Source organism: Pinus tabuliformis, chromosome 8, assembly GCF_031772625.1.
Source record: "Pinus tabuliformis cultivar Carrire ecotype Pingquan chromosome 8, CPIR1, whole genome shotgun sequence".
Classification (NCBI taxonomy): Eukaryota; Viridiplantae; Streptophyta; class Pinopsida; order Pinales; family Pinaceae; genus Pinus; species Pinus tabuliformis.
This window is the reverse complement of record NC_142294.1, coordinates 203614183-203633695: the sequence shown is the minus strand read 5'-3', so window position 1 is coordinate 203633695 and position 19513 is coordinate 203614183. Positions and strand designations below refer to the sequence as shown.

The following is a 19513-nucleotide window of genomic DNA, read 5'->3' as shown; positions in this document are numbered from 1 at the left end:
TGCCCAGAGTAGGAAATTAGGGTGAAAACCTCCCTGAGGCACCCTAGTTGTTTTCAGAAAATTAAAAAAAAAAAAGAAAAAAGAAAAAAGAAGAAAAGGAAAAATGAAGTTCCAGTTGCATTGCAGGTTTGCAAGAGGACTACAGGAAGCAACAGAAGGTACCAAGGGAGCCCTGAAACCAATACCAGCACCTATCCTACCTTCCCACACCTTTCTCCATCATTCTTGGCATTCTTTTCACCTCACTGTGCTTCTTTTTCAAAAACTGTGTTTTCTACAGGAGGCTCTGTGTTTTCTACAGGAGGCTCTTGTAGGAATTACAGAGAGCCATAAATGGATATAAAAGGTAGTTTGAGGGATAGGGAAGCTTCATAAAAGATCTATAAATCCTCCTACAATCTTCAAACCTCCTTGCCATCATTTCCAAGCCTGCATCACATCCCAAGCATCATTCTTCTTCCTGCCCAAGGAAAACACAGAAAAACAGTTTTTTATAAAAAAGGAAAAAAAACAAAAATAAGAAAGGAAACAACACCATCCACCTCACCTGAAGCCTACCTATTACCTCTCCATCTCTATCTACATCTCTGGAATCATCCTCACATCTCCAAGCACAGAAAGAAGCTAAAGTTTCAAAGGGAGAAGCAGCTACAGGAGCTCCTGTAGGAATTCCTATAGCAGTTGATCCCATTAAAATCCAGCATCAGCAGCAAGAGGGTGCAAATATGAAGGTTGAAGAAGACACCTGAAGATCAAATCCAGCCAGAGAGGAACCTGCACAAAGCACAGCCACACATCAGCAAGCAGATAGCATGCATCAAAAGAAACAAAGGCATGTAGCAGAGAGAAAGAGCCACAACCTTCACAACAAATACATTCGGATCTCAGGTAAGTAACTAACCCGCTCCTTTGTTTGCATTTGTATAATTAGAAGGCATGCAACAACAACGAGATGGTTGAGGTTGAACAAGGGAAAGGTGGCCAATTAACTTGGCCACCTTCATCTAGTTGACTCCACTCATCCGAAGATGTCACCCACACGTGCGCATAGTCAACTCAGGAAAGATGTCAAGGACAGGTAGTGGAGGAAGTGTGAACTCCGATGCAATCATGAGGGATGATTACGAGGAAAGGGCCATGATGACAAGGCAGGTGGGGACCAACGGTCCGAATATGGCCAATTTACACTTGGCCAGCTCACCCTCCATCACCGGAAATATCCATAAAAAGCAATAAGTACTCCTCCCCGAGCACTCTCACCACCTTTTCCTTCATTCTCTCCTCGAAACTCCGCTCCTGCAATCTCCTCATGCCCCCACAACCTCGTAACCATCATTCTCCATTGATCTCTCCCATATTCCTTCTCTCAACGTTGTCTACAGGAGCACTTACAGGTTCTACAGGAGAACCTACAGGAATTCTATAGGAGGGACAACAGTCTTCTACAGGAGGGCCAGTGAGTTGTTTTGAAGGGAGAAAACACGGGTTTTAGCACAATTCTCAGGTTGAGGAGGTAGGTTCTATGCATACCCCCATTGAATATCAAAATATGCAAGCAGTGGTTAAATTTTGAGGAGGAAATAAAGCCTTTAGGTGGAGGAAATACATAAAATAATTTCTGCTTATTTCTTGAAAAAAACACAGTCTCTCTGTTTCTCTGTTTTTCTTCAAAAATTGTTGTCTCCTTCTCCTCATTTGGTTTCCCAAAGAAGCATAAAAAAAATGATAGGAGGTTTTATGAGGAAGGAGCCCACCAACTCCTCCAGGCTCCATGCACATCCCCAAGTAGTGGACATATTCACAAGAGAAAATTAGATGAACTTTTTTGAGAAATTCCGAGGGTTTGATAAGGAAATTGCTCAAGAATTTGCCCACTCTTTGGTCCCTCACACCAGAGCACATGCCACTATCACCTTTAGAGGCCTTTCCATGGATATAACCCCTGAATTTATCAGTAGGGTCACTACCCTTCCTCTTGGATTGCCTTGGAGTAAGGATGAGAAACCAATTGGCCAAGCTACTAAGAAAAACTTCTTCCAAAACAATGAAACCCCTATAGAAGATAAAAATGGCATAAGAAGGGCTAGCATACCATATCCTTGGGATGAGGTTAGCTACCAAATAATCAAGTATATTTCCTGTGAGGGGAGGTACAACATTGTCTATGGTTACCACTTTAGAATCCTTCATGAATTAAGGTATGGCATGGACACTCCAACCCCTCAGAAGCTCAGCATCCCCTACTTCCTCCTGTAGTCCCTCATTGACTCCAGTACTAAAGTAAAAGTAGGAAATCTATAGTAGCTATCTCACCATGGGTTAATCAAAATTTTAGTGGAAGAATCCCTCCATACATTTACACTCCCTATAGCATGGGAAATCTTCAGAAACATGACAGTTGAAGATGACATAAAGACCCTGACCTATGATATCAGTCCTACTGGCAGTGAGGAGGAAGAGAAACAAGGGGGAGAAGGTGAAGCAACTGGTGAGTTAGAAGAACAAGAAGGGAAGAAGGAAGAAACCAAGATAGAGGAGGAGAAAGCTGAAGAAACAGAGTAGGAGGAAACAGAGCAAACAGAGACAGAAAAAGAGGAAGAAAAGATAGAAGTGTCCCCTGAGACTCTAGAAAGAGAGGTAGAAGTTTCTCTCACTGCCCTCAGCACACCAATTAAGCCAAAACAGAAGAGGAAAAGGCAGAACTTAATGTATTTCAAGGTTAGGAGGAGCACAAGAATCAAAACAGGGAAACCCCAGCCTTCTTCAAAAGTGCCAATTATTATTGAAGGTTCACCCTCTGCCCAAGGAAAAGAATCCCCTTCCAAGGCACCTATCACATATGAAAGGGGGACTCCTAGATCCCCCACATGGAAAGAGAAGGTGGAACTACAGGACCCAAAAACAGTCCTACAGGAGGCACAGACAGTTCTACAGGAGACCCTGTCAAAACTACAGGAGACCCAAAAGCTTGAGAAAAGGGTAGAAGGATAGCCACAGGGAAAGGAGGAAGAAACAGAGCTACAAGAACCTGATCCCCAACCCAGTCTTGGCTCCTACTATAGTCTTCTTGAGGGGGGAAGAATAATTCCACAAAAATTTTCAATTCCACTGTTCTTTGAACTAGAAAAAGAAAGGATAAGGACCCATAGATGGATGCAAATAGCCAAATCCAAAGGGGTTGAGGATATTGGCCATATGGAGAACAAACTCAGAGAAATGGGTAGAGAGTTAAGTGCTGTCAGACACAGAGAAGAAATCACAAGAAGCCACCTTGAAACTGAAAATAAATTGCTAAGAAGACAGCTGCAAGAGAAAGAGACCCAACTGGCATGCATGGCCAGCTGGTCCATGGAGGCATTGCAATGTAGGACACCAGCAAAATCCTATGGCATGTATCTCAAGGACCAATGGTTGCAATTTCAGATAAAAACTTTGGCACAATGCATTTTCAAGATTACAGGAAGTTTATGGACCTGTGTGACCAAAGCACATCAGAAGATAAGGCAAAGATGGCAGAATTCTACTTGCATAACATGGCCCTCACAGACATGAATGTGTGGGACCCCAATGCTAGGCTAGGGGACCTACAACTAATGGCCATGGCCTCATGGATGAACCATGAAGAGTTAAGGGCAGTAGAAATAAGAAGCTTGATGATAAAGGAGCAGAATGAGCCATTAATGATCAGAGATGAGCCATCAGATCCCATGGCACTCATCAGCACACATAACCTGCTTGCCCATAATCCTCAGATTTCCCCTAGATATATAAGTGATCAGGCACAAGCCATTGCACATTTTGAGGATATGGAAAGGTTACTTGGGGATGACTGTGTACATGCATGTATGAGGAGATGGAATACCTTACCACACAGTCTGTAGATTAGGGAATATCATTCCCCAATGAGGATGAGGGAGGCATTAAGGAGAGTGCCAATGTATAAGCGCTCCATGCAGAGGCTGAAGGTCAATTGGATTGACCTCAAATTGAGTCACCCACTGCTGCTAGGCATACTGGAAGGAAGAAGGGAAGAAGAAGAGCAGGAGCAGTGGGAAGAAATAGACAAGAAGGCAAGATTCTATGACAAGGAAGAGGAGACCACATCAGAAGCATGGGATGCTAGGGAGGCCACCAGGGCCATAAAAGATGAGGAGATGGACTAAGTTGCTCAGAGGATGAGCAACACTTTCAGTAGGGGGGTGATGATGAGCCTCATAAATGGGTAATTATATGGGCTCATTTTACCTCCTAACCTAGTTAAATCAACCATTCTCTTAGCTTATTGTATGATTTTCTAATTATATTTATGCTTATAGAGTGAGTTGAGTTAGTTATGATGCCATGTGGTCTAATATGTGTTTAATGCAGATTATTGATGAATTTTGTGGTCAAAGTCAAGGATCCAGTGGACAAATGGCAACAATAACTCGAAGTGGACAAAGGAGAGGACTTATAGGAGGGAGTCCCCCTCATTTATTACTCCTCACTTTGAATTCCCCTTCCTTTAGCTCGGAGTACAAGCAGCCAAATCATTCACTAAAAGGCAGCCGAGCAAGTGGAGGATGATTGATGATTATCTCGAGTTTTGGGAGCCAAGCCTCCTTGATTTTAAGGAAGCTATTGGTAGCTTCATTTGTATAAGTAGAGAGGCCTAGGGCCTCACTAGGGTCGGATTTTTGTTGGATTTTTGTTTTACTTTTGCTTATGTAAAATCTGCTCAACTTTGAGCTTATTATTTTGACAATTTCATGTAATCTTGTTATTAGTTTGGAAATAAAGATGGAATCCTTTTTGAGTTAGCACTGAGTTACCTCAAAGGGTTGAAGCTCTTGGATTAGGGCCCAATCCAAGTAGCCAAGCTCCTCTTTACTTGTATTTGTATGTTTTATTTCAGTTGTAGATTAGATTGCTGTTAGATGTATTTCTTTCATGATTAAGAATAGGTTGCTTTTGATGTTTCAGTAGTTTGCTTCCATTTGTGCTTTCTATAGCAGGTTAAGCAGTGGTAAAGAAAAGATTCAAAAAGCTAGCAACAATGCCTTGGCCTCTCTTCCTCCCTTTTGGACCTTGATCTGAGGCAAAGACCCTCTTGCTGCCCCAAAAACACAGATTTTCCTCATTCGTAGGACTTCTAGTGTTTATAGCTTTCTAGTTGGTTAATAGTCTAGTTTTATTTGCTTCAGAACTTCTCCATCATGTTCACTTATTTATTTACCATAGTCTTCTTCCATGCTTTCCTTTCTTGCAGCATTTCTCAGCATTTCCTTTCATAGATCATAGTTTAGATTAGTTTGATGCAAAACTCTATTTTTCTAGATGCACTTATTTCATCGCTTCCTTCATCTCATTAGTTGATTGTCAGTTGGCTATGCAGCAGATATCTTCTAACAGTAGGTCAGCTTATCAGCCATCCCATCCTCCATCTGATCCAGGCCCTACAGGTCGCCCAAGTCTCCCCTCAGTTCTGCCTTAGTTTCCTACATTTTCCATAGAACTTCTTCCTCTCTCCTTGAGCAAATCCAATCATCTTTGTCTCTCCTAATGATTCTTGGTAGACCCTAGGTTCCCTAACACCTCATTCCAACCTTCATCCACCTTTTCCACCCACTCTCACACCCTCAAAACTGCCAAAACTGCTCTCGGCCTCCTCCGGTAGGCCTCCTGTAGAATGATGTTTTTCCTCCTATAGATTTCCTATGTCCTCCTGTAGATTTTCCAGTAGGCTTTTTTTGAAGGCCGAGTGTGGAAAAAGAATCCAGAAGGCCACCTGATACCTCCTAGGACCCAACCACACCATCCTACATCCTCTCAAGCCCCAAAACTGTCTTTCTACACCACCTATTTGCTGCCACATGCACAAACAATAAATCACGTACATGTCAAATTCACTTAAAAATACATAAAAATCCAAAAAGATGTTTTTTGCTCATTTACTTCCAGAAATAGCTTTGTTAGATATTGTTTACTTCTTTGAATAGATAAATGGCATTCCTTTCATGGTTTTCATAGTGCTTTTTGCAAAAGTAGGATTAGTTGGTTAAGTAGGATTTACTTGGTTTGCTTTACATTTCATTCTTTCTGCTTTCTACAGTTCGGGTAGTATCTGTAGAGTAGTCTTTCTCTCCTTTCATCACATATAGAGCTTCTTTTGGAATCCATAGAAGTTGGCTTGAGCTCCTAGTGATATTGTGCCAGTTGACCAAGTGACAACCTGTAGTAAGAACTAGTACTTGTGCATACAACACCATCGCTTCCAAGTTTGTTATGAACTATCGGGTTGATAAGAGTGAAGAAGGCAGCCCAGGAGTTACAACATTATTGCTGCAATACTGGTGCTCACCAGTTGGTATAATTATCCAACCAAATTCGATCAACGAAGCAAGGGATGAATGAAAGAATGACGAAGCATGGTGGGAACTCATTCAAAAGTTGCAGAAGACCCTAGTTCAAAGAATATTTCCAGAACTTGACAAGGAAGGAAAAATCATATTGGAACATGATGCAGTCACAGAACCAAGAAATTGACAGCTACAAAATCGATCAATTTCAGAGTATCTCATCAAGTGGAAGAACTTACCTGCTAAAGATTCCACATGGATGGATGATAATTTTATACAGAAGAATCCAAGACTACTCAAGCATTGAGGACAACACTTTTTGAAGGAGAGGGGAATGTTAGGTCCCTATACTACTAATGTAACCCCTATTGTTATTAGTGTAACCCCCTTATTATATTGTTGTGCTCATGTAGTCTCCATATTGTTAGTATTGTGCCCTTACATTATATTGTTATGTCGACTCTGATTATATTATGACCCCTTAGACTCCTATATATAGAAAGGAGGTCTTGTCATTTGTATCATCCAAGAATTGTTCATTTGTGTAATGTAAAGGAGGTTGCCCCCTTGAAGAGGCTTATTTCTAAGGCATTGATCTATCTTTTCTATCTTTTTGTGAGCTAGTTTCATAACATTCTCACATGTTTGACATGTGCCTAACGACCTCTCAATGATCTATTAAGTCTAGCGCTGCATCTTTATACTAACACCTGTGGGATTTAGTGTAACAACAATCATGATTCCAACATATAGGAGTTTGATGTGATGACGATGCCAATGATTCATCAACAATGTGACAACATCAAGTGGATAATTGGTCAAGTACAATTTAGCAGTGAATGTGGACAATCATTGGAGTGGGAACAAAGTGTACAATGTTGTACAAACTCTAGTCAGTGAAAAAATTTGGTGGCTTTTTGTAGTGAACTAGATTGCTAGTTGTGGTACCAATGTAAGGAAAACATACTTATAGATAATAATATTATTATTGAATATGATAAGAATTGATGCTTTATAATATCACTCAAATGGTGTGTTATACAGAATTTACTAGTCACAAGTGAGAGGGTACCATGTCCACCCTTTACTAACTAATTATTTATTTTATATTTTAAGCTTTTTTGGCTATCATTTAGGTATTTTTTATTCGGATTATCCACAGTATTGTGTGCCTCTTGTTGTCGACGTTTCAAATCCCAATGTGGATCCATCTTCAAGATAGAAGTGATAGATTGAAAGAGAATCTTACAAACTAGAACAAATAAAATCTATCACTTCTGTCCTGAAGATGGATCCATGTTAGGATTCAAAACGTTGACAACAAGAGGCACACAATACTATGGATAATCTGAATAAAAAAATCCCTAATTATTTATTATTTTATTTATATAACATTAATTAATTAATTATTATTTTATTTGTAACATTCATGGTGGCCTCCATCTTGACATGATCTATCTTAAGCTCCCCTCTACCAATCACTTAGCCTAAATACACCAAATATTTACATGAAAACTATTGGCTTGAGGGGGCTTGGACCCAGGTTTGGAGTTAGCTGTGCTAACCAAAAAATCCCTACATTACCAGCCCTTTCGGTAACGACCCACATAATGCAGGCTGCAGTTTCACCCGAGGTAGTATTGGGGGATGCTAGAACTAGGTTTCTGCATCTAGAGGGCTATGTGATGTGTTTTATGTGGACCTAGGGCTTTATATTGACATTCACGAACCCTAACGCTTGAAACCCATAAATTACAGTAAATAACAGTTAACATATTTATGTCCTTCGCCAATTTCGCTAAACATGCATAACATCATACAAATACGCAGAACTATGTCTTCACGAATCTATTAAGTACTTTTCCTGATTAAATGCATTCAATAGTTCATAAATAAAATAACTTTAGAAACAGACAGTAATACACAGATACACAAATATCATTTCAAAATATGTGTTTTATTATGCTTCATATTCTTAGATACAACTTTTTCCAACCTTGCACACATAGCTACAGGGGCTCACACACTTAGCTGCGGACTTACCAAGGTCTCTGCGCACATAACTGTAGGAGACTTCCCCATCACCCAAGTACAAAATAGGAAATTTTAGATTCAACTCATGGACTTCTTATTGCTGACCTATGACTCTTCTATGACTTCCTTTTATACTCTTTCTTCATTATAATACCATGGTCCGAGAACCATGGGCGGGTCTCAAAACAACTTGACTTTAACAAAATAAGGGGCTTTTACCTTCCTAAATCCCCTTTGATTCCTATTGACCTATGCTACTCACGCTCCGCTCCTCAAAATGTAGAGACTTTACAACAAATTTAACAAAACTTAACAAAATCTGACCCAGGGGACCCTGTCCCAACAGGCCCCCAACACAAAGTCGTGAGTCGTCCTGAGTCACTATGTTGGTGTCCCCTCAAATTTTGTTTGCAGGCCGCTGAATGAGATATTCAATGCTTGAAGATCTGATGTTCCCTATGTGGCGGCCTGACAAATTTCTTCGACCAATTTCTCCATCATTGGACCTTCGACTATAAGGTCCATGGTTCTCTATGTCTGTTGAAGGGCCTTTAGCTTGACCTTAATGGTCTGACACAATTGTCTTGCCTCATCAGCCCATGAATGTGTTCACACTGCAATTATGGATGCTTTTCGGTGTAGCTCATTAATCTGTGTCTGCAGAGTGTTTCCTTCATGAAGTCTGGCGAACCTTTGCATAGGTGCAAGGTTCCGCGCTATCGCTCGGATCTCATCAAACTGTAGTTGTATATTGTGGATGTTCACTTTGATCTTCTACAAGTGTGGGTCCTCCTGCAATGAAGCCCACATTTCCATTGTCTTCTCAAATAATTGGCTGCAGTCCTTGACTGCAATGGCCAGAGTTATCATATCTGATTTAATGGCAGCTTCGCGCTACTCTCTGACCTTCAGAGGGGTGGTTGGCTGCAGCTTCATTTGAAGCTCTGAAATCTATAGTTGTAGCTCAAACCGTACCTTTCCGATTTCCTCCTTGGATTCCTTCACTACAACAGCTAACTTATGAATTTTCTCCATAAAGGTTGCCTTAGATGGAATTTGGAGCTCAGGGAGCTCGCTGCACACTTGGGTAAGGGTTGCCTCTAGCTACTGATTGTGATGTATCACCTTATCACGGACCTACAAGGCTTGCGCTTTCTCTGCAAAAATATGTTGATTGTTAGTCTTTACTTCGTCGATAATCAACATAACTCTTTTCTTCTGGACACAGAGCTCATCTGAAATTCCTTGGTGAAACTCGTGAAAGGTATGGATAGGTAGTGATGCAATGTTGATACTCATGTTGGTCATATGCTGCAACCTGGACTGATCCTTAGCTATTTCAACATGCAATGAACCCTCTAGAATAATTACTATGCAAAGGTCGATAGTCAGTTCTTCCTTTGATGTCCCGCTCGCCTGAATGGCGCCCGCTTGACCCACGCTCTCTTGAACCACGCTTGCTTGGACCTGCAATTCCTCCAAGCCCTATTGCACTTTGTCCAGTACCTGCTTGTACTGGTCCTCGATGTGCCACCATATGTTTTCCATTGCAGAGAAGACAACATTGCCTATCTCATCAAGATCCCCCTCCGTGAGGGCCAATGGTTCAATACTTGTAGACTTATCAGAATTTTGCTTCTTGCGTGGTGTCATAGAACTACACTTCTGTCTCTTCCTAATCCTGAAGGGCAACTCTAATTCCTCTAATTTGACATAAGGGTCTGTGCCCCCTTTGTTATCGGGAAAAGTGTCTATTCAGAATGACCCTATCCCACTGAGTTGTGACAGTAACTTCAGAAACAAACAGGGAAAACTACTCTTGTATTCTCCTTTATGAACTATAAACGAAGAGGAATAGGATGAACCAACCTGTGTCTTGCGCTAGTCCTTTGATCCAATCTCTCTCCTCTTTGACAGCTTCCAGCTACCTGCTCCCTTACTTGCCCAGCATCACCAAGTTCCTGCAAGATCACAGAAGGAGGAAACTACACAAAGACATGGATTTATGTTCATAAAAAGCTTAGGATCAGATTTAAGCTAAACATACAAATATAACAAACATCAATGATATACAAGCATGTAGGAGAAACTCAAATAGTTTTATTGATAAAACAAGAAGATCCAGGAGGAGTTATAACCGATGATTCCTGATCCAGCATCAACCTCCTAGCATAGAATCCCCTCTTCACCTCCAACAAAGCATAAATCACCCAATACTCTGATATCTATCTCAAAACCAACAACAATTCTCTGCAATGTACAAAATTCCAGCCTCTGGATCTCTTGGTGAGGGATCCATATATAGATGTATGCAAAGAGGATGAGTCAGCTCATGAATTGATTAGTGGCCTCTCTCTGTCAGTTCTTGCTTCCACTTGGAGACTGAGAGCCTCTTACTCATCACTGGTCGAATTCAATGAGGCAAGTGTCATTGGAGAAGATTCTGGAAGCTTCCATTGTCTCTCCACCTCGTTGAATGACTCTGCCACTTGTCATTTCCCGCTCAACGCACCCTGGTAGTGCATTCAAGTGCATTGCAACGCACCTAGCCAGTGTATTTGGGTGCTTTGCAACGTAGTTAGCTAGTGGAGCAGCTGAAATGATCCTGATTTGACTAGTTCTGAGCAGTTTCTGGTGGAGAACTTCTGGGAGAAGCTGTAATTTGTTGACCTTGTTTCTTTAGGAGCTGGAACAACACTTTTAGGGACTTAGGATCCCTTGGTTTATGGACATTTCATGCTTATAGCTGTAAGGCACAAAAATGTCTATAACAGTTGCCCCCTAAAGTATGAGGCCGTTTAGCGGGTGAAATGCTTTATTAGGAGGATCCGAAGTTCTTTCAATGCTGGGAGGAGACCTGTAGTAAGATACAATACAATACATTATCTTCATACTGTTTTCATGATCTAGCTGAGGTGGGCATTCCCATGCTCGGCTTTATAAATTCATTTTCATGTACACAGGACAAACAATCGTCTGATGGTAGACTGATGATTCTGATGAAGTCATCATCCTTTTGGTAGGATGATTATCTGTGCTGCAATGCTGTACATTTCAATGTCTTTATTTTTCCTGAATATATATCGTAGCCCGGATGGATGAAACTAGATCCGGGGTCTTCAATCTCGTCTGATCTTCACTCGAAGTACAAGTCGATCCATGTGAGAAATGTTTTGAAGTCGAACATGGAAAGACATCGCTTGATTACCAGTCAATGATGTAAACTGTTAACAAGCGCGAGAGGAATCATCAATAATGATAATGACCCTCAAGGTACTGCAGTACAATTCACGTGGTGTGAATAAAGGACTTGGCGTCGAACACCATGCAAAATCTTTCAGTCGAAGGTCATTGATGTATACCTGTCACCGGAAGTGAGAAACTTGCCATTGAGGCATGCAAGCTTCAAAGTACTGAAGGGGTTGTTCCTAGATCAACTTCTTGGATAATGAGCTGATGTCGACAAGAAGCGATCCGTCAAAGGAGGGCCTTAATGAATCCCACATCAATGACACGGAACGGAGCAAATGATTTTGATGGAGGTGAAAACGATCTGGTGATATATGGTTCAGGGTGGCGGTCATGAAAGAATGAAGTATAATGTATGGTAGTGGATGGGACACGGGTGACTTCTCTGGATGACTTCTCTTGAACATGTTGGCGACACTTATGTGATGGATTGGTAGCATTTACCCCAAATGTGGATGGTATGGTGTGACCATGGTGATGTGACCGGTGAATGAAAAAACCCAACCCGACTCAGGCACGGAGTGGAAGTGTCATGTTCAAGAGCGACTTGCTACCAATAAAGTTTCTTTGAGTTTTCTTCCCAATTTTTCCCCAGTCATTGCTGACCAGTACCTCTTTATTTTTGTCAAGCTTGAGGAGGATAACATATGCTTGTTCTATAATTTTCCCTTCGGGCAAACCCATCGCTATGTTTTAACGAGCCTAGCGATAGTGAAACTTGTTCTCGCCTAAAGACAAGTTTGTCGCTATTAATCTTTTTAAAGAGTCTAACGACAAAGATAACTCGGTCCTTTTCATTTTTAGAGAGTCTGAAAAGGTACGTAAAGGTAACTCCAAAATTTCTTTTTCGTCATCTAATTCCTTAAGTCTGAAAAAGTATAAAACAATACAGAAGGGATGAATTTTCGATTTAGCTTGAACGAGCCGAACAAAACAAGCGCTCGATCTTTTTGTGCAATAATCCCTCAGGTCCAAAAAGATTAAAATCTAGAGGAGGGATAGCACCTCTTGTCGCTTTAACGAGCTAGAAGGCCAAAACTCGACAATCTTTTCATATTTTACGAGTCAGTTGAAAAGAGCTTAAAGAAGACTCGTCTTTTGAGGAACGAGTGATAAAATGGGTAGCAGCTGATTCCAGGTAAGGTTTGGAATTTTCCAATCACGGCAGTGTCACAAGGATGGCTAGTGAAATCACTCTTCGCAGCTGTTCCTCAAAATGGGTAAACAATCAAATGGAGGTGAATGATCGGCCAATGGAAAAGTGGAGGTGACGGTGCAAACACGACCAAGGCTTTAATGGCTGAAAATGCTTCATTCACGGTGGTTATTTACCGGGGGATGGTTCATTTTTTAACGAGCTTAAACACGGGTGGAAACAATTGCTCAGTCTTAAGTTTATTTTTTAACGAGCTTGAACTATGCGCTAAAACTGCTTGATCTTATGTTTATTTTTTAACGAGCTTGAACTATGTGCTAAAACTGCTCGATGATAAGTTTGCATGCCCCCAGCATAATAACGCAAATCGAGGTGCATGCCCCCCAAGCTTCATTGCATTCAACTCGGTGGTTGGAATGAAGGTTTACCTTTGAGATTTGAAAAGGGGATTTGTTTCATTTTTTAATGAGGTTGACACAGTAAAAGAACTATCCTCATGACTCCTTGTTTCATTTTTTAACGAGGTTGACACGAGATAAGAACCGTCCTCGGAGTCCAAATCCATTAGATATAGAAGGTTTCATATTCCACTGTGGCCACTTCCACCAGGTTACTCGGAGGCGGTAGGGCAAAAGTACCCATTAAGGCAGGGTCTTTTAGGAGACCTACTCCGATATTTTGGAGCGAATGATTGCTTCCATGGATCATTGGAATGCTTCCCGTAACTTGTGAACTATTGGGGAGAAATGTTTGTTGGTCGACGATTGTAATTCCTCCTTGGAAGGGGAATGCAATCTTCCTGAAGTAGGTCGACATAACTATGGCCATGGCATATATCCAGGGTCTTCCCAATAGGATGTTGTAATCAAGGTTTCTGTCGATTACTTCAACATCAATTTCTACTGTTTTCCCTCCTAGTTCAACTTTCAAGTTACTTAGGATACCATATGGTGTATATGTCCTTCCGTCGAATGCTTTTAATGTCGTCGAAGATCGCGACAAGGTTGGAGATCCTAAAGTTTTCCAGCAACTCATCGACATAATGCATGTAGATGCCCCCTCATCAATAATTGTTCGATGAACAGTTTTGTTGAGGGCTTTCACTTGAATAAGGAAAGCTAGTTGAGCTGGTAACTGAGGGTCATATCCTTTATGATCAAAGGCCACAAGATTGGAATCCATTGGGTCAATCCCACCTATTGCTGATAATAAAGCTTGCTCTTGGGAGAGGCAATTTTGCGGTACCTCAAGTGTCGACATAGCGGACGGTGATTGGGCCAGGTCCTCTATTATATTATAATTCTGTGCTATTTTTGCACGAGGATTAAATGTCAATTTGTGCACTACTCCCTTTGGTGACTTTATCATTTGTTCAGGAATGATGGGTTGCACAACTTTGGTCAAAGTTGTTGTCGAACTACTAGGTTATTCATTAGCCTTGTTATTCGACACCTGTGGATTCCCGTAATCTTTATTCCTTGCCAAAGCATCATTTTGCTGCTTTGAGATAGACAACATAAGCACTTGGGATCGGGAAGCATTTTGATTAGCAACCAGTTTGGTTCCCGGGCTTGGAAACGGATTAGTCAACACTGCTGAGGTTTTCGAACTTTTAAAGAATTTCTTAAGCTCAGCTTTGTATGGACATTCTCTCGTCCAATGATCCTCATCGCATATATGACACCCTGCAGGGGGTTTCCTTTGCCCAGAAGGGTTTGTAGAAGGCTTTTCAGGAGATGACTCATCCTGCTTCCTTTTTCTCCCTTTCTTTTTCTTCTTGCCCCCTGGTTGCTTCAGTTGTTTTCCCTTGTCAGTCAACACGGCATTTACTTCCGAGGCAAGAAGTTCCTCATTTGCATTTTGATTAGAAATCTTACAGGCCTTTTTAGATGTAGCCTTTGTCGATTTCGTGTCTGTCGCGCTAATCACGCCATCGATGGCATGAGAGTCATTGTTTGATTTAGGAGGAGGAGGAACTGAGAATTCCGGTCTAGGGGCGTCAGGTATTTTATCGTAGAGCGTGCCAGACTGAGTGTAAATCAAGTCCAAATATTGCGCACGAGCGATAACTTTCTCTTCTGTGACGACTCCCCCTTTTGCCACATCTTCCGTGATGGAAGGTAGTAATGACTTGATAAACCATTCAGCTAAAAGCTGATCAGGAACATACGTTTTTACCATTCTACGACGACGTCGCCACTCATGTATATGATCAGATATGTGAGTGGCCGTCATTTGTTTGAAGTTGGTAAGGAGTTCTGTTCCCGTTTCATACCTTATCGGTAATTGAAAATGGGTTAAAAAGGTTGTGGCTAGGGTACTGAAGTTGTCGAATGAAGCTCTAGGCAATTCGATATACCATTTTGCTGCCGGACTAGTTAGCGTCCTCTAAAAAAGGCGAAGCCTAATCGAATCATCGTTTAGGGTGTTTGATGAACACCACAGATGAAAGGTCATCACATGATTCGACGGATCTTCACTCGGATTTCCATTAAATTTAGTAATATCTGATGGAAGTTTATGCGGAATCGCTGGCCACCAAGCGGCATAAGCAATTGGATCATTCGTCAGCCGATTTAGATCTGGTAATTCTAGAGTTGCTACAAAGGGCAACTGTTGATTCAGGTTAGGCGAAGCATACCCAGGATAAGATGGAATCGCCTGAGCAGTGGGTCTTTGCATACCAGCATAATGTATTTGATGCTGGCAACTTTGACAAGGTTGATGGGCATAACCATTATAGTATGGTTGTTGATAACCGCTTTGGAAATGCAGTTGCCCATTACTTACAAAGACTTGTTGCTCAGGTCCTTGATATGATTGCTGGAATTGCGGTTGTTGAGATTGAACCAGCCCTGGTTGTTGGACCATTTGCTATTGTCCAATACTGGATGATTGACCAAGATGAGGAGTCATAGTACTTGTTTGAGCCTGAGTTGCTCCAGATAAGGAGGCACTAACCTGAGGTTGTGATTGAGTTGTCGAGACAAGAGGTTGTTGTATTGCAACCTGAGAAACTTGGGGTTGACATACAACAGGTAGCGCTTGTACTCGCGACGCAATCACCATACCAGGTATAGTGGGAATATTCGACATAGGGTGGACTGGTTGCATTAAATATGCAACCCTTGGTTGCTAAGGCAGTATTGGTACCCAACCGCTGGATGTAATTCCAGTTTGACCTGAACTTTGTTGTAAACTCCCATATGGTTGTTCTCTGGGAGGGAACAATGAAAAGGCATACTGCCCTCCATATGGTGGAAATCCAGTACTTAAAGGGTATATTGGCCTTTGAAGACACATTGGATCGATTTGTTGAGTTTCAACATAAGAAATACCAGATGATAATCTGGATGAAGAAATAGGAACTGACCATGTCGTCGAAACAATCCCTGATTGGACTCCGGCTTGTTGTTGATAACTTGCCGGGACAGATGATATACCATCGAACATCGTTGGAGTAGGAGCAGGAGGCTCTACCGCTGCTGCGTCAGATGACACAGTCCTGGATGTTGACGGTTGTTCAGACATATCTAGTCTATCCAAAAGATTTTCTAGCGATTCTACAAGAACTTGCGATGAAAAGAGACTAACTTCGAAGACCAACGAGGGAATGGTGATGATTATTCCGTTTAAAATAAATTTTAGACGCTTTGACATAACTTGTTTTTTCAATTTTTAAGAGTCGAGAAAAAACAAAAGATGACTCTAGTCTCCTTCGATTTTTAATGAGCTTGAAGTGACAAGTGCTCAGATGGACCTTTTCCGTTAAGGAGTCTGAAAAGGAACGAAAGGGACTGCTCTGGAGGTCTAGGTAGAGGGAGTACCAAACCAATCGCAAAACTGCAGAATACTTTTTACAGTACGGCAGTCAATCTTCCCGAATGCTGTGTTCGGTGCATTGTGATCAGTAGGGCGGCCGACACGGCTTCCTATGGATAAAGGTTTTATGCCTATAGGGGTCTCCCAATATATACTCGACGGTACGTGGGAGCACAAGTCCGTACTGGCACTTATCGTCTCAAAGTGGAGGAATCACCCAACCATCAGTGAGGACAACAGTTACCAGGCTTTACGACGCCGGAATACGTCTCTAGCCTAGACCTCTAGATGTTGTGCGTTAAGTTACAAAGCGTTGTTAAGTTCATTGAATTTATTTTAGGTTGATCTTTCTTATGAAGTTTGCCTTTTGGGTTCGCCACGAGATGTAGATGTAATTCCTAAAATGCAATCTAAAGATGATAAGCAAGCTTTTATCTCTTTTCAGCAATGAAAATCCTAGCTACAAGGGGAAAAGAAAGACACAATCTTTTCTCAAAGAGAAAAGAGCACACTGTAGATGCACTTTTCCTAAATCAAGCCAAACAGAGTGTCAATATGCAAATGCACATGTGCATGTATTTGTTTTTCACTTTCTTAATATTGATGCCTAAAAAGAAAGTTGTTGTACAAATTTGAATTTGCTTTCAAGTGAAAAACACAAACAAGCTTCTTTTCGAAATCAAAAGGTAGAGACGATTATGACACTTTATGATTTTGAAGTAAACACTTGTTTCGACACTAGAAATTCACAAATTCAAGCCAAAGGAAAAAGTAAAAACATAATCGACTGTCAACAACAAATAAACTTTTTCCTAAGATCAAAATCGACACTTACGACAGATCTAAATCAAAGGACGACAGTATGACTAGTCTACTTTTGCAATGGGAAACTGTAAATGACGCAAAAAACACACAAAAACAAATACAATTTCTTTTATACAACTGAGGCAGAATTAAGGCAAAGAAAAGGGGCTTTTAAACAGACACACACACTGATCACAGGTTGCAAAAATCAGAGGCAAAACTGGAAAAAATGAGCAAAGAACCTCAGCTGCACAGGGCTAAGCTGATCAACGCACCTGCTACATAGAGAAACTGGATTGCAACGCAGGTAGCCCTCTCGGGAACTGCGTTGAAATGCAGAGTCTCTTCACAGAGCCTGCGCTGGGGTAGAAACGAGAATTCTCTCCGGGTTCTGGGTCACGGTTTGCAGTTTAATCTATGGTTTTTGGCCGGGTAAAAGCAATCAGTAATGCACAATCAGAGGGTTGATTTAAAAGAGGTTTAAGAGCTATCACAAAGGGTAATCAGATCATTTGTGAATCATCTGTTCAGATCATAAACAGATCCAGTGAATGGATTGAAGTAGCAGATGTCTACTTTGCATTTGTAAATGGCAAATGCAGTTCGATTCGCTACTTCTAAGTTTATGAGACGAACAACAAGAGAAACACAAACAAACTAACTAGACATGATCCCCAGCGGAGTCGCCATTTTGTTATCGGGAAAAGTGTCTATTCAGAACGAACCTATCCCACTGAGTTGTGACAGTAACTTCAGAAACAAACAGGGAAAACTACTCTTGTATTCTCCTTTATGAACTATAAATGAAGAGGAATAGGATGAACCAACCTGTGTCTTGCGCTAGTCCTTTGATCCAATCTCTCTCCTTTTTGACAGCTTCCAGCTACCTGCTCCCTTACTTGCCCAGCATCACCAAGTTCCTGCAAGATCACAGAAGGAGGAAACTACACAAAGACATGGATTTATGTTCATAAAAAGCTTAGGATCAGATTTAAGCTAAACATACAAATATAACAAACATCAATGATATACAAGCATGTAGGAGAAACTCAAATAGTTTTATTGATAAAACAAGAAGATCCAGGAGGAGTTACAACCGATGATTCCTGATCCAGCATCAACCTCCCAGCATAGAATCCCCTCTTCACCTCCAACAAAGCATAAATCACCCAATACTCTGATATCTATCTCAAAACCAACATCAATTCTCTGCAATGTACAAAATTCCAGCCTCTGGATCTCTTGGTGAGGGATCCATATATAGATGTATGCAAAGAGGATGAGTCAGCTCATGAATTGATTAGTGGCCTCTCTCTGTCAGTTCTTGCTTCCACTTGGAGACTGAGAGCCTCTTACTCATCACTGGTCGAATTCAGTGAGGCAAGTGTCATTGGAGAAGATTCTGGAAGCTTCCATTGTCTCTACACCTCATTGAATGACTCTGCCACTTGTCATTTCCCGCTCAACGCACCCTGGTAGTGCATTCAAGTGTGTTGCAATGCACCTAGCCAGTGTATTTGGGTGCTTTGCAACGCAGTTAGCTAGTGGAGCAGCTGAAATGATCCTGATTTGACTAGTTCTGAGCAGTTTCTGGTGGAGAACTTCTGGGAGAAGCTGTAATTTGTTGACCTTGTTTCTTTAGGAGCTGGAACAACACTTTTAGGGACTTAGGATCCCTTGGTTTATGGACATTTCATGCTTATAGCTGTAAGGCACAAAAATGTCTATAACACCCTTCCTCTTCATTTATGGTTTCTACTCCAACATCTATGCGCTTCATATCAGGTTCATCGAGGTCAATGGTGACTTGTGTTGTTGCTTCTTGCACATGTTTTTCCTTCTGCATGTCCTTGTTTTTCTTAGAAGACTTATGTGATTCTTTCTCTTTCTTAGAAGCCTTTTGTGCTTCTTTCTCTTTGTCTTTCATGGCCTTTGTTGCAACTATTTTTTTCCCTGTTTCTACTTCTGCGGCCTTACTTGTTCTTGCAGCTTCGCTAGATGGGGTGAGCCAATCACTTGACCATTGGATGATGACCCCCATAATATCATCCTCTGTGACTAAATAAGGCAACTTGTGCCATGTTCCTACGACATCCTTCTTCATGCGCAT

The 19513-nt window shown here is 41.3% G+C and overlaps 1 pseudogene; it reads right to left on the bottom strand.

The window, feature by feature from the left end:
* The window catches only part of LOC149234830 (non-structural maintenance of chromosomes element 4 homolog A pseudogene), a 169090-nt pseudogene extending 149577 nt beyond the window's left edge, over positions 1-19513 (bottom strand).